Source organism: Mustela lutreola, chromosome 14, assembly GCF_030435805.1.
Source record: "Mustela lutreola isolate mMusLut2 chromosome 14, mMusLut2.pri, whole genome shotgun sequence".
Taxonomy (NCBI): Eukaryota; Metazoa; Chordata; class Mammalia; order Carnivora; family Mustelidae; genus Mustela; species Mustela lutreola.
In genome coordinates this window covers 12,283,083-12,295,057 of record NC_081303.1, presented here as the reverse complement: position 1 = coordinate 12,295,057, position 11,975 = coordinate 12,283,083, and the positions used below count along the sequence as shown (strand labels likewise).

Below are 11,975 nucleotides of genomic sequence, written 5' to 3'. Positions count from 1 at the left end.
TTCCCAACTAGGGCGAAGGGCAGCGCCGAGGGTACGACGCGGGGGTGCGGGGGTGCTGGGGGCTCCTCTCTGCCCGCGAGCGCTGGACAGCCTCCCATTGGCTCCCCTCGCTCCGCCCTCAGTCCCCATTGGCCACGGCGCGAGCGCAGGGCCCGAGCACGCTGTCCCGCGTCGCGCAGCGTGTGGCCGGCCAAGGAGGTGGGGCCAATGGGAGCGCCCGCGGGGCGGGGCCGCGGACGCCGGGAGCCCCGGCGCGGGCGAGTCGGTAAACAGATCCGGGGCGCGTGCGGCGCCGGCGCTGCGGCTGGCGTGCGCGCGCAGGCGGCGCGAAGGTGACCGCGGAGCTCCGCTTCCTGCCGCGGGGTAAGGCTGCGGCGCTTGGCTGCCGCGCGCTCCGGGGGCACAGCGGGCCTCGCCTTACACTCGCGCGCGCCCTTCCCGCGTCCCGCTGCACCGCGGCGGCTTCCCGTGGCCTTTCCGCTCGTCCGCCCGCCGCGCCTGCCTCCTCGGAGCCCCCGCCCGGTCGTCCCCCTGGCCCGGCTGTCCCAGGGTCTTCGCTCCCGTGGCCCGGCCCCGCTGTCGGGTTTCACGGGGGTTCGGGGTGTACTTGGAGAAGGGCCCCTTCTTGGTCCTTTTCTCCGTTCGCTTTTCCTGGGCCTTTGGGCTAAATTCCCTTGAGCGGCTGCCTCTCCCTAGCCCCAGCCCCCCGCCACACGCAGTGTGCCTGTCTGCCTCGGGGACAGGAATGCTGCCAGGTCAGGCCTGGGTGCTGGGGCTCTCCACGTGGCTGAGAAGTGCCAGCCTCCTGAAGGGCCAGAGGCTCTCGACTGGCCGGGCACAGCCCATTGGGACACATGTCCTGCTTCCTGGGGCATTGGGTGTGCGTGACACAAGACCCAAGAGCCGGGCCTGCCAAGCTTAAGTGGTGACCAAAGGAGCCCAGAGTATGCGTGATACCAGCCTGCCCGCTGTCCTGTTGTGGAAGGACAGGTCATCCTTCCAGGAGGGCTCTTCTGAGAAGAGACAAGCGTGTGCTCTTGGTTCACAGGAGCAGAAACCTTAAGACTCTGGCGTTGGCTCTGGGTATTTTGTTCAGCCTTGCACTAATGCAGGCAAGGGTTATTATAATTTATGGCCTGACCTTGTGCACCTCAGAGGAAAAGTGACCTAGATGGTCTGAGCATATTCCTGTGTGTCGCCTGAGACAGGGCTTTCCAGTCTTCAGATTCCACGTTTGGGCTGGACAGTTCTTTGCTGTGGGAGGGTGACTTGAGCTTTGTCCACTAGAGTCTGGAAGCAGCTCCCCACCCCAACACACACACTAGTGTGACAACCAAGTATTTCTCCAGACATTGCCGAATGTCTCCTAAATGTCAAAATCGCCCTTGGTTGAGAACCATTGAGCTAAGACTCTTAAGAGTCTTTCAGTGCTGCCAGAGGGGCATGCTGGGACCTGCCTATGAGTAGTTGAGAAGTTTGGCAAAGGGTAGTGCTGTGCCCCCTGCCCTAAACCAGGGATAGAAGCCGTATAGATGGGCTTCCAAGGGGACTTCACCTCTGCACCTGGAGGGACAGGAGAGCGATAGGAGGTAGAAACTCATGGGCATCCACTTTGCCTGCTGGATGCAAGGCAGTGACTGGCTGGGTCCAGAGTGCAAAAGGAGAAGGCTGGTGGTTTCTGTCTTTGGAGACTTTGCAAGAGGGTGGGGGATAGGCATGTGAAATAACCATGGGACAGTTTTTAAACGGTGATCAAACAAGTTCAAGCTTCTGAACCCTGGCAGAAAGGCCAACTCCGTTATCCACAAGGGGATGCCTTAGTCCTCTTCCTGTGTCTTGTGATGTGGGAAGGGGCCGGCCCTGGGTGTGCAGAGTAACTGGCTGCATTTCAAGCTGACGTGTGGGGGTGTTTACACGTGCTGTGTGCCCCTCCATGAGAGCGTGCAGCACGGACACATATATCATTTGTAAAGGTCCTCTGTGGTCGATGGAAGCATCGGTGTCAAAGATGCAGAGAAAGATGCTTTACGTCTGAGTCTAGATGTTGCCCTAAATATAACCTGGAGTTTATTTCCCAAAGTTCTAAGTACCAAATCAATGGGGAATGCAGAATAGCTGAAGAACAGTGATTATGGCATAGAGCAGGGAAGGCTATCTTAAGCCTCTCCCTCCCATGAATTTCCCTGTCTTGTTCACTCATCCTGTGGGTGTGTACCTGGGTTTTCCCGTTACATTCCTTGGTTAGGTAGGCCGTCTTTTTGCGCTCCCTTTGTTGCCACTGGAAAAGGATCCGGACAGAGAGGTCACTTCTCCTTTCTCAAAAAGAAGTTTAGAGAAGTCCAAACATGGTAGGATAATTTTCCACCAAGAGCTATGGACACTGAGTCATTATCTTTGTCATCTGAAACAAGAGCTGTGTGCAAAATTAGACAGGAATATTTAGATGAGCGCTCTTGATCTGACAGTGGCGTCTGGAAATAGTTCGTACATTCCTGCCGAGTAACGGCCAGGAACTTGGAGCCAATGGAAGGGAGAGAGTGGCGTGGGGCGTTCAAGGTCCACATCTTCAAGAGTGGCTCCTCTGGGATGGGCGAAGTCCGGGGACCCTGAGGCAGGGCCAGTACCCTGGGCACAGGACGTGAGAGGGGGGCTTCTGCCCACACTTTTTACAAGCCGAATGGGTACCCGCTGGTCTGTCCGCAAGCATATTGTTCTTGTGGGGTTCCAGGTTCCTGAGCCCTTGACCTCTTGCTTTGAGGTCAGGGGCCCACAGAGTATTTTAAGTTGGAAATGACCTTGAAAATGTCTTTATTCTTCATACTTGGGAATGATTTATTTTCAGTGGGTGCATGTAGAAAAGATTCATGAGAGAGCCAAGTGTTTTTCGCTCAGATTTACATTTCGGGGTATTGTAAAATAGTGACTGTGCTCTTGTCCCGAGAACCCTAGACTTGTGTTTTTTTTTTTTTTTTTTTTTTTATGTCCTCATATCCTACCTGGCCTGGGGCAAAAGGACTACACTTGGTCCAAACCTGGAAAAATCCCTGTGTGCCCTGAGGGTCGGTGCCCTTCCACACCCTGCCCCTGAGGAAGAGCCCACTCTGGAACCGTAGGCGGGTCTGGTTTTTACTCCTCACTGAACACCTCTCAATGGATTGACCTCGTCAGGCACGGCATTGGGAATATCGAAGTGAACAGCTCCTGGGTCCCTGAACTGGGGGGCCTTATAGTAAGGGCCCTCAGTGTGGTTTGGACTAGCTGGGTGGAAACTGAAGGCTTCTTGGAGGAGGAGCACTGGGGGGGCTTTGAGGATGAGCAGGATTTCAGCAGGGAGAGGCAGGAGTTTGGCAGGGGTAGGGTCAGGGGTCAGTGCTTCCCAGACTTCCCAGCAGTAAACATGGCTCGGCATTGCTAAGTTGCAGTGGAAGTTTCTAGGCACTCATTCCTGGGAGCTGTTAGCGGTCCAGGGACCACTGTGTGCCCCGCCCTTATGGTTTGGGTGAGTTCAGGTGAGGCAGAGCAGTGCTTCCACACATTTTCTCTCAGCACTGGGGTCGGGGGCCAGGAGGGCTTGGCTCTGTACTTGTGGCAGTTTCCAGCTGAATTCCGTTCAGGCCAGAAGGGTTGCTGAGCACCCGCGGCTCCTGAGTCCAGCGGCAGCCCAGAGGGCCCCGGAGAGAGACAGACAGAGACAGAGAGTGAGTGTGAGCCCCCTGCCCTGATATGGGCACAGTCCGGGGGCTGTTTCTCGACAGGACCCACAGAGGGTACTGGCCCTCTGCTGTGGGGACCCAGGGTGGAACACAAGCTGGTTCTGCTGGAGAAAGGCTGGGAGAGTGCTTGCTGGGGCCTGAAAGGTGGGTGCGCCCCCCCACCGCCCCGCACCCCAGAGAGAAGTGCTTAGAGGCTAAGGCCAGCGGGGCAAAGGTCTGGCGGCCAGAGGGTGTTGCTGTGGGGAGGGTGCCAAGGTGGGTTGATATGTGCAGAACAGGCAGGGATACCAGTGAGGCTGGTTGTGAGAAATGAGTGTGGTCTGAGTCCAGGATGCAGGAGGGACGTGGAATGCGAGGCGTGGATTCGAGAGTATAGAAATCTGTGCGGGTGGAGGTCCAGATTAAGTGGCTGGCTGGGCACTGACGGCTGAGGTTTCTAGTTGTGGGGAGGAGCTGTTTGGGGTGGGTGGCGATGTCCCTGCAGAAAATGGGGTGCGGGAGGAGGGGCTCGTTTGGGGGAAGACAGACGGTGATGTTCTAGACACGAAGGGGTTGAGGTACCTCTGGGACTCCACGCCCCCCCCCCCTTATGTTAAGATTTAATTTGTGTGTGGTGGGTTCACCCTTCCTACTAAGTAGTTGTGCAGTTTGAGAGACATGGATGATGTCGGGGCACCTGGGTGGCCCAGTCGGTTGGGCAGCTGGCTTTGGTCATGATCTTGGAGTCCTGGGATGGAGGGATCGAGCCCCGCATCAGGCTCTGTGCTCAGTGTGCAGTCTGTGAGATCCTCTCTCTCCCTCTGCACCCCGGCCCCTGTTTCTGCACACACACTTTCTCTCTCTCATAATAAGTAAATCTAAATGGTCACATAATCCTTACTACAGGCAGACACGTTCCCTATGCCCATTCATTGGTGCCTGTGGGACTTTGAGGGGTGCTGTGGTGTGTGTGTAACTGGGTTCGTTCTAGAACCGCCTTGGCGGTTGAGATGGCCTGCCCCGGCTGACAGCGGGGATGCACAGACCTAGGGCAACTCTGGGAACAGGGAGGAGCCGTCAGCAGGGGAATTTTTATATTTGGCCCAGGTAGGTGGAGAGAGAGCGCTTGTGGACATGAGAGGGAACCTATTCCTGGAAGGAGAGAGTGAAGCAAAATCAAGCTGGGTGGGGATCGTCCTCTTGGAGGAGGGGGGAGGAGCTGGGCTGGAAGGGGTGGGCTGGTTCCGAGGGCCCTGAGACGGGAGCTAGAGGGGGTGCGCGCAGCACATTGCCTCTGGGAGAGCAAGGAGGCAGCTGCAGGCTGAGTGGATGGGAGCCCCGCGGGCTGGGGCGCCGGAAGAGAAAGCGGGGCGCGCGTCCTGTTGTGCCCTCCCGCCCACCAGGCCCTGCTTCTGCCCGCTGCTGAGGAACTGGTGGTTCCTGGTGGGCAAGTGAGTGTGCCTGTGAGTGCATGTGAGTGCAAGTATGTGTGTGAGTCCTTGAGTGTGTGAGTGTGCCACTTTGCGAGTGCAAGAGTGTGCATGTTTGCAGAGGTGAGTGCAAGTACGTGAGTTGTGTGAGGTGGTGTGTGAGTACACAAGAGTGCATGGGTGTGTGAATGTGAGAGCAGGTGAGTAGGTAAGCATGAATGTGTGAGAGCGTGAGTGCATAAGTGTGTACCCTGGTGGGTGTCCATATGTGTGAGTACAGGTGCAGAGTGTGGGCTTGGGTATGTGAGTGGGTTGTGAACATGAATGCATGAGTGTGTGCCCATGTGGATGTGTGTGAGTGCGAGTGGGGGTGTGAGTACGTGCGTGTGGCGAGTGGTGTGATTGTGAGTGCAGGTGCATGAGTGTGTGCATGAGTGTGAACGAGTGTGGTGGAGAGGCAGGGTGGTGGGTTTCCTGGAGGCAGAAGAGACCCAGGCTGGACACCCCCTGGTCCCCAGGGTCTGTCTCCCCACTAGGTCTCTTGTGGTGCCTGGACCGGGCGGCGCTCGGTTCTAGGGCAGCATTCTTCCCAGACCTTGTGAGCTCTGCGTGTGCAGAGCAGCCCTGGCCAGGGATGAACAGCTTCCTGTGCTCCAGGGATGCATGGGTCCTAGTCTCTGGGAGCTGGGGACCGCTGTGGGTTTCTGAACAGAAGGAAACGAGGAAGCCCAGGCCCGAGAAGGAGAACGAGTGTGCCCGAGGTCACACGCAGCGGGTGTCCCTGGGAGTGGGGGGCTCAACGTCCGTCCTCCATCCCCACACTGCCCCCATCTGGGCACTAGAGGCCCGGTGGGGACATCCTGCCATCAGTGGGGCTGGATGCAAGGTCGTGGGGACCGTTCACACACATGCAGCTCTTCGGGTGAGGTCCAGAGCCTGGGGTCAGGCCTGCAGTTCCTTCCTCCTGCCTGGTGTGTTTGCTCTGTGGCACTGGCCCTGGCCAGCAGGAGGGTGGGGGTTGGAGTAGATTGCCCTGAGCCCCATAGGCGGTTACTATTTGATGGGAGCCGGAGCAAACATGTCCTGTCCCTGAGGTCGGGGAGAAGTTTGTGGCTCTCGCTCCCACGCATGCTCACTGCCAAAATGTGATAAAGCGCGGGGTGGTCCCCACATACAGGTGGGACCAGTGTGGACCTCTGCGCTGGTGGGCCAGGCCTGCCGTCTTGCCCCTCTTTTTCCTTTTCGATTTCTCGTAAGCAAGGAGTGGGGCAGGACAGCAAGCACTAGAGGTGCTTCATCCTGCATGGGTGCCCTGGGGGCCGTGGACGCAGTGCCAGCACCCAGGTCTTTGTCCTCTACCCCCACCCTGTGAGCACAGGGCTGCCGCTGTGTGTGTGGGGGGGGTTGTCTCAGGGTGGTTGGGGATGGGACCCCTGGGTTCTAGGTGTCGGGGCTCCATCAGTTAACAAGTACCGTGGGTGCAGACAGGTGTTCAGCTCCAGGGGCGGCCCCCTTGGGGAATGGAGAACTGGGTAAGAGTCCCCTGTCTAGGAGCTCACCGTGCAGCAAGGGAGACGGGACTGCTGTGCAGTCACACAGGCCAGCTGGAGGTGACCCCAGGCCATGAAGAGGTGCGGGAGTTTAGACGAAGATGAGGGTGGGGGCCTGTCATTCTGCAGGGTCTACTACTCTGTCATTGGGCAGAGGGAGTGGTATTCTGGGGGTGGGTAGGAGGCACATGGAGGTAGGAAAACCCCTGTGTGTGCGCGCGTGCGCGCACGTTTGTGTGTATATGCATGTGTATGTGTGTGTGTGCATTGGGGGAGGCCATTCTGGCAGAAGCACTGGGGCATTGGGGGTGACCTAACCCCGGTGATCCTCTTCCCGTTTCTGTCCCTGAGTACAGTTGTCTGTCAAGGGTGGTTTCTTGTCTGGGCCAGGTCCCTAGTTCTAAAAAGCCCTGGGCTTTGTATGCACACATCGCGGCAGCGTCCCTGTGTGGGCTTGGTGTGGTATGTGGAAGGGCGGCTAGTAAAGGCTGGTACTGGGAGTCCTCGTGGCGATCTGAGGACTGCGTGCCCAGTGTCACCTTCTGGGTCATGCACACTGTGAGGTGGCCTTCAGCGTGGGGCTTCTGCCTCTCTCTGCCCTTTGTGTCTGAGACAAGAACCAAGCCGGCCCTGAGGGGCTGGGCCTGCTGGTTTTGGGAAGCTGATGCTTTTAGTACAGGTACCTTGGGAGCTTTCCAGAAGGGGCAGTTCTGAGAGGCCAGTTGCCCCTTGAGATCCCTGCCAGCTCCAGAGTTCCTGTGTCTCCAGGAGACTGTTGATTTAAAATGTTGATTTACTACTTTGGGGGCGGGTCTCTTAGCCTCTTTCGTCTCCGCCTCCTGGGCAGCAAGGAAAGGGCCGGAGCCTGCGGTCAGACCAGGGTGGAAGGCCCAGTGCCTGATGCCCTTGGGAGCCGTGGAGATGTCTGCTCCTTGCTGAGCTCGCTGCCCGCTCTGCGTAGGGACTGCACCTGTTGTGGGAGGGCAGGGAGTTGAGTGAAGTGATGGGCACACAAAGGGGACTGTGTTTGCCGCTTGTGACTAAAGTGATTTCTCTGGAACAGTCTATGTGAAGTGGAAGTGTTTTGGAAGATGAAGAGAGTGGAGCTGGTGAAAAGCATTTTGGGAGTGGGGCCTGCTCCGTGGGCTCTGTGGCGCCCCTGGGCTGTGCACGGTGCCTTGTGGGCAGGGACCCTCAGGAGTGGTTCGGATGTTGAACCAAGCCTCAGAAGGCGTGGGGCACCTGGGTCCTGAGAGCCAGCGGGACCCTGCTGTTGGGAACAGGAGTGTGTTCTGAGCTGGCTCCGGGGTAGTCCAGCCCCAGGCACAGCACTTGGCACATGCTTGGCACCCAGGGCTGTTTGTGGGGTGACCCAAGAGTGATCTGCTAGAATACAGCCTGCCCTTCTTTTTCCTTTAAAAAAATAGACTCCGTATTCGTTTCCTGTGGCTGCTCTGACAGATTACCTCAAACCCAGCAACTTAAAACACTGCAGATTTGTTATTTGACGGTTCTGGAGGTCAGAAGCCCGAGCTGGGATGTCAGCGTGGCCTGTCCTTTCTGGAGGCTCCAGGGCAGAGTGACCCTGGCCTTCCCAGCCTCCAGGGGATGGCTGGACTCCCACCTGTCTGACACCTGCCCTCCAGCCGCTGCTTCTGTCCCCCCTCGCACGGACGTGAGGACCCCGCGATCAGTTGGGCCCATGCTGGTAATCCCCTATCTTAAGGATCTTTACCTGAATCCCACGTTCAAAGCCCCCTCTGCCATGGAAGCTGACACTGTCACTGGTTGCAGGGCTCAGAGTGTGGACATGTCTGTGAGGTTGTGACCCAGCCTGCGCACTTGAACAGACCCATTTCAATACCTGATTTCACTTTAGAGGAAACTCCTCGACCACAGCTCCAGGTCCCCACCTAGGGTCCTGTCCACCTTCTTGCGTGACCGTGCAGTGACAGTGGTCGTTCATGTGGTCACGATCAGTGGGTCGGGAAGGAGTCGGGGTCAGATATAGGAGCCTCCCACCAGGGACTTGGAGTTGGGCTGGAGAGAAGAGGCATCTGTGTGCCAGAGAGGGATGTGCAGAGCAGGGCAGGACCTGGCCAGCCTGGAAGATGAGGACAGTGAGGGGAGACTCCCCGAGAGCTAAGGGTCAGCTCACGCTCTCGAGTAAATGTGGTGTGTCTGTACATTTCGGGGTACTTCGCCTCTCCTGCTTAGATAGGATGCTGCTGTGATTTCCAGGTGAAAAACAGGTTCCCGCGTGGCCCAGGAGCAGGCCTGCATTGGCCGGCTGGTCAGGACAGAGCTGGTTCCCAGGCCCCAAGGCTGGCCTCATTGCATACAGGGCTCTCCCGGCCTCAAAGGGGGTGGGGTGTGGCTTGGGGCTCAGGGGCAGGCTTGCTTGCTGGGGCTCGGGGCTCCGAGCTGTGCTCAGAGTCGTGCTTGGGCACGGGGGTGAGCAGAGGCTGAGTGGGAGGCCTGGGTTGTGAGTGTGCTGCCTCCAACCTCAGGCCCAGGAGCTTGGGCATCTCCTGTTGATCCTTTAGACAGCTCGAGCCATCTGAGCAGGGGCTTAGCGTGATGAAGTGGATTTGGGGATGGTTATTAGGTGGTAGAGTGTGTGGTGTGTGCAGACAGAGAGGTCGTGGGGATCAGAGTCCTTCCCCCCAGTACTGTTCCTCCCATAAAATGCCGTGAAAGCTTCCTGTTTTCTCCTCTGGGAGAGGCGTTGACGGTGGTAAGGATCACCAGCGGGTGTTTATTTCTGGCCTCTAAGCACGCCCCGGGCACCACAGCAACAAGTCACACAGCAACCTCCCCCGCCCCCTGCCCCCGCAGAGGCTGGACTGCCCTCCCTGAGTCCGACGGAGTCGGATGTGACTCTGTCCCCGGCCCGAGCACCGGGGTATAAATAAGTGGGATTGTCTCCTCTCCCGAGCCTGAACCTCCTTCCAGAGCATCTCTGCTCACAGTGATGAAGCCCTTCCGTGTGCCAGGCCCCTCGGGGTCCTGTGTGCTGCTGTCTGGGTTACCTGACCCGCTCCTGTAGGGAAACTGGCACAAAGAGACACTTGGGTGACTAGTTCAGCAGCAGAGGCAGGATTTGAACCTGGGGCGCCTGGCTCTGGAGCATCTCTGTGGGACAGGCACTGTTTGCAGGTTTTAAGCAGAAAATTTTAGGGAGTTTTAGTCAGAAAATGAAATTGCTGTCAGGACCCCGTGCTTGACGGGTGGGCATTTAAAAGGCCCCTTTGCAGTCAGTTCCGTTTGTTTACCAGAAGGAGGAGGCACTGCTCAGGACCCCTCCCCCCCCCAACCCACTCCCTGTGCACCAGAGCCCTGGGTGTCCTTAAAGGGGGGAGCTTCTCCTGCTGCTTCGATGAGCCACCCACCCCGGCCCAGTGCCCACCTGGAGGCAGCACCCTGGGAAGCCTGAGAGCGTGCTAATCTCCCGGGAGTTACCGTCCAGGGTACCCAGCGCTCTTCAGCTTGGGTTTTCCTCTTACCTATTAAAGCCAACAGACTCAAGTCTTTCCTGGCTCCAGTTCTTACAAGCTGTGTGACTTTAACCAAGTTACGGAACCTCTCTGTACCTTAGTGCCTTCATCTCAAACATGGACATGGTAACAGCACCGAGCTTGTAAGAATGATTGAGGGAACACTTAGCTTACAGCCCGGTGGATGGTAGAGTCTCAGGGATAGCAGCTGTGGTTAGTGCACTGCAGCATGGGGACATCTGGGGACCCGGTGACAGTCCGAGTGCCTGCTGCCCAGCAAGCCCTTGTGTGTGCTAGCACACGCATTTGCGCTTCTCACCAGCTCCAAGAAAGAGCCCTCCGGTCTAGAAGCAGCTTCCAAGGTCCTCAGCCTGGAAGCTGTCCCGAGGCCGGCTTTCTGTGGGGGAAGGGGGGACTTCCTGGGCGATGTGCAGGTTTGGGGGCTTCTGGGGGTGACTGGCAGCTGTGGGGACTGTGGGGCCCTAATAGCCTATCCCCCAGCAGGAAGGCAACTCCAGACCCTGCTGCCGGGTGACAGACAGCTGGGGCTGTTTGTCTCTGTGTCTTCCTGATCCTTCCTGGTGTGTTAAGTTGCCAGCACGGGAGGCTGTTTCTCAAGTTGCGGGTGAGACCCTGGGTGGCCCTCACCACCCTCACTGGCCCGAGGCCTAGAGCCCCTGCGAGACTCCAGTACTGGCCCCTGGACATGATTTGGATGGCCGAGGGGAAGGGCACAGCCGCAGAATTTTATGGCTTCGGGTCCTGAGGTGGTCTCTTCCTGATGTACAGCTTCCTCTCAGTCCCCTGGGGAAACAGTCACCTGGTGTTTCTTTTCTTTTACTCAGAGTAGAAGAAAAGAAGAAAGGTTTTAAGCACATAAAGGAACTTTTCAGGGCCCATGCAGGCTGGAAACTGAGAACATTCCAGACCAAAGTAAAGTTTATTTTTGGCTGGGAGGGGGCAGAAGAAGGTCACCGGTGTCCTCGCCCTGGGGCCTCTGGAAAAGGACCTTCAGCAGCCCTGTGGGAGGTGACAGTCGGGAAGGCCTGTGGTGGCCCTGAGGCTCCTTGTCTTTAAGCTCATTCATTTCTTTTCCAGCTTCTTGAGGCAGTAATAGGAAAAGAAAGGGCAGGTGGAGGGTGTCCACAGAGCCAGGCTTTGGGGGAAGGGCAGCAGGGAGAAACTTGGGAAGGATCTTTGCCTCCAGGCCCCTGCGTGGGCCACCTCTGCTCCCTTTCCCCCTCATCCTCCAGAACAGGGATCTCAAAGTGGGGTTCTAGCCCGGGCAGCAGTAGCACCTGGGAATGTGTGAGTTCGGCAGGTTTCCAGGCCCACAACAGACCCGAGGCCCCAGCAGTGTGGCTCAGCAAGCCGCCTGGGGGGCTCTGCTTCCCGCTGAAGCCTGAGCACCCTGCCTCCGGCCACACTCCCCAGGGGCCTCTGATTCTGGATCTAGATAAAACAGCCAGCAGGTGTGAGCCCGTCCCACACACGGCAGCTTGTTTGAGCCTTCCAGAGACCTGTTGAGTTCATTCTGTTTCCGAGTATTTATGACCTGCCTGCTCTGTGTTGAGTAGGGAGCTGGGAGCCGGAGACGGCGCGGGAAAGAGAGGTGTGGTTCTGGCCAACAGCCCCTCGGGGAGGAGCAGTGACTCAGACAGATTTACAGCCCGCACTGCTGTGCTGGGGGAAGGACAGGCTGGGGGACGGGCAGGGGGTGCGTGTGTGGGTTTTTGGGGTGGGACGTGTTGGGGGAGGGTGTCCCAGAAGAGATGATATTTGGGCCCGGAGCGGGGATGGGGAGGA

The 11,975-nt window shown here is 57.9% G+C and overlaps 1 protein-coding gene across 1 annotated transcript in view; it reads left to right on the top strand.

The window, feature by feature from the left end:
• The first annotated feature begins 246 nt into the window (after positions 1-246).
• The window catches only part of COQ8A (coenzyme Q8A), a 35,832-nt gene continuing 24,103 nt past the window's right edge, over positions 247-11,975 (top strand). The window contains exon 1 of the mRNA XM_059145537.1: positions 247-363. The gene's annotated coding sequence lies outside the window, so the exon portion shown is untranslated. The remainder of the gene's footprint in view (positions 364-11,975) is intronic.